This window comes from Sinocyclocheilus anshuiensis, unplaced genomic scaffold (genome assembly GCF_001515605.1).
Source record: "Sinocyclocheilus anshuiensis isolate Anshui unplaced genomic scaffold, SAMN03320099.WGS_v1.1 scaffold469, whole genome shotgun sequence".
NCBI classification, from domain to species: domain Eukaryota; kingdom Metazoa; phylum Chordata; class Actinopteri; order Cypriniformes; family Cyprinidae; genus Sinocyclocheilus; species Sinocyclocheilus anshuiensis.
The window spans coordinates 919,118-922,127 of NW_015537995.1; the positions used below are offsets into that span (position 1 = coordinate 919,118).

The 3,010-nt window shown below is 34.9% G+C and overlaps 1 protein-coding gene across 2 annotated transcripts in view; it reads left to right on the forward strand.

The window, feature by feature from the left end:
- The window catches only part of LOC107675731 (G protein-regulated inducer of neurite outgrowth 3-like), an 8,679-nt gene that overhangs the window by 342 nt on the left and 5,327 nt on the right, over nucleotides 1-3,010 (forward strand). The gene's annotated exons all lie outside the window — the stretch shown is intronic.

The following is a 3,010-nucleotide window of genomic DNA, read 5'->3' on the forward strand; positions in this document are numbered from 1 at the left end:
AAAAAAAAAAAAAAGGTTTTCTTAAGAAAATGGTAGGTGTGATTGACAAATACTCACATTTAAGAGATCTAAACCAATTAATATAGGCTTAATTAATTGATCATACTAATGCATGGTGCTATTTGGACTTTGTCTGGCTTTTGTCCTACTGCATGTATGTGTAAGTCAGGTTTTGCCTATATTACAGGGGATCAAATGCACCCACAAAGATAGAAAAACCTGAAATCAGCTATGCTGTGGCCAGTGAAACTATATATATATATATATATATATATATATATATATATATATATATTTATATTTAAATTGTACATTAAAATGTAGAATGCAAAATGTTTTGGTAGGGGATTGAATAGCATTTAAAGGTAGGAAATTGAATATCATTAGTTCACTGTGTGTGTGTGTATGTATGTGTGTACTGGTTTATATATCCTGGTGGGGACTTAAACCTGAATACACACAGACTCATGGGGACTCGTGTCACGGTGGGGACCTAAATTGTGGTCCCCAGGGGTACAAAAGCTTATTCATACAGAATTAAGTTTTTTGAAAATCTAAAAATGCAGAAAGTTTCCTGTAAGGGGTAGGTTTAGGGGTAGGGTTGGTGTAGGCCAATAGAATATACGGTCTGTACAGTAGAAAAACCATTACGCCTATGGAGAGTCCCCACAAGGATAGCTGACCAGACATGTGTGTGTGTGTGTGTGTGTGTGTGTGTGTATGTGTGTGTGCGCGCGTGTGCACTTGTAACCCAATTTAAAGATGAGTTTGCTAGTGTTTGCAAAGGAAACGTGAGTATCCCTTTGTAAATTACTGCATGCATTGCAATCTGTCGTCTTATTTACAGCCCCAATCAATATGCATGACTGCATCCTGTTAAAATGGATTCTTTTAGGGTCATTTGTGTAGTCTTTTGTTAACCAGCTCCTTGCAGAGATACTTATGAAGATGCATTTCCCTGCCTGAAGTCTGGATGCATTTATGTTCTTGTGAAATATCTGCTGGATATAGAAATTAACATTTTAATATGTGATGCCAGAACTTAATAATATTTGATAGTGTGTTCCCCACCCCCATCCTCCTGCAGATGTGAGTGTCCTCCAAACTGCTCTCATCAATGACAGGTCACGATTTGAGACTTAATTGACTTTCATGCTTTTGTCAGGCAATTAGAGTGAATGTTTCCGCAGTGGCCAGTGAATCGCACTGGCTCAGTGTTTTGTTATTTATTTATTTATTTAGTGTGAGTGTGTGTGTGTGATATGGCGCACAGAAAGGAAGGAAAAGGAAAGAAATGTAAAATACCATACCCACCATACCATAATTATACAAACTACACCAAAAGCACTTTCTTCAGCAGACAGAACTGCTTTGTTCATATGCATATTAGTCTAGGCATGGTAAAATATTAGTATTTGCATGGAAAAACATAGTGGGTTTGTCATTGGCTAATGGCTATAGACTATAGTTTAAATAAAACAGATTATTGGAGCATGTTTTACAAGAAAATACTATTTCAGTTCTACACTGAAAAATTGGTGATGAAACAACTTTCACAGAAATTGCTAGTACATTTCACAAATAATTACAAAGAAACGGCAAGTAACATGTTGAATTAAACATGAAATATTGAAATAGAAATAGTGTGACTCCGGTGATCTTTAATTAAAACTTTGAAAAAGCAGTGACTTCAAACTTTCATGTTCAATTCCATGTTTTACTGTTTTTTTTGTAATTATTACGGCAATTTGTGAAATTTACTAGAGTTTTCGAAGTCCTATTTCTTAGTAAATCCTACACCATTTATTTATGTATTTATTTAGTGTACCAGAAGCAGGGTGTCCAATGGTCAATATAATTGCTGATATGTACATAAAAGGTGTCGATTGATTTGTAACTGTTATGCACACTAAATATTCCTTTTGTTAATCAGCCAAGTGGACATAATTACTGGCCGATATTGATAATCTCAAAATGGCCTAATATTAGCTGATTAATCTATCTTTTGGTCTTATATTTGTCTATAAACAAAGCATTCTTAGTGATATAGTATGATAATGAGGATTATTGTGATAGTAAAAAGTAGCTGTTGTTTTATGATGCTTGATGATACTTCTGAATCCGTGTATCATTCGATCATTCGTTTTTTGATTTAATATTGAAAGTAGAAAAATGAGAAAACGGCTCCTTTTTATTTTTTTTGTTTTTTTCCAAAAAACGAAAAACGAGAATTCAGCTTAAATTTTCGTTTTTCGTTCATGGGTGGAAAAATGAATAAACAGCTTGAAAATTCGAATTCTACATGTGGGTGGGAATTAAACGCCCCTTTCTGCTGATTGGTCAGCCGAAGATCAAACCATGCCATCATCAGTTATTCTGCAGTATCACGCAGCAGAATAATAGTCCTCTACTGCTGCAGTTGTACGGATTAATAACCCATTTTATCAATTTCATATTTTTCTCATCAAACAGACTAATAAATAGCTCGACACAACTCGTACGGAGGCAGACCCTAGACAGTTCTTTCTTCTGTGTAGACCAGCGGTTTTTAAAGTGATAGGGGGTCCGAGAAATAATTTGCTATAGCCTAAAGTATTTCCAGACTGTAAAGTCGCTTTTTTTTATCATGATACATAGGCCTACTGTGATTTATTCCAAAGTGACTTATATGATGCATTTAATGTAAAATAATCTAAATGAAGCCTTTTAAAAGACGAGTATTCGCTGTGGTTCATGTTTGTGGCATGCGCCAGAAAGATGCTCAAGGAGACCGAGACGCGCTAAAGCAGCGCATTCTGTTGTTCTCTTTATTTTTCAAAGGCATGACATTTTGTAGTTATTTTGAACGTAATGTTACACAATCAAAAATATACATTTATACGACTATACATGACAGAGTATAAGTTATTTCCTCTCGATGGGGAAAAAAATCCAAGTGAACATCAGTCAGTACTCAATATTAATTTAAACTGCTTTAAATATGACTGCTGCTTATTTCCTGTGCACTTCA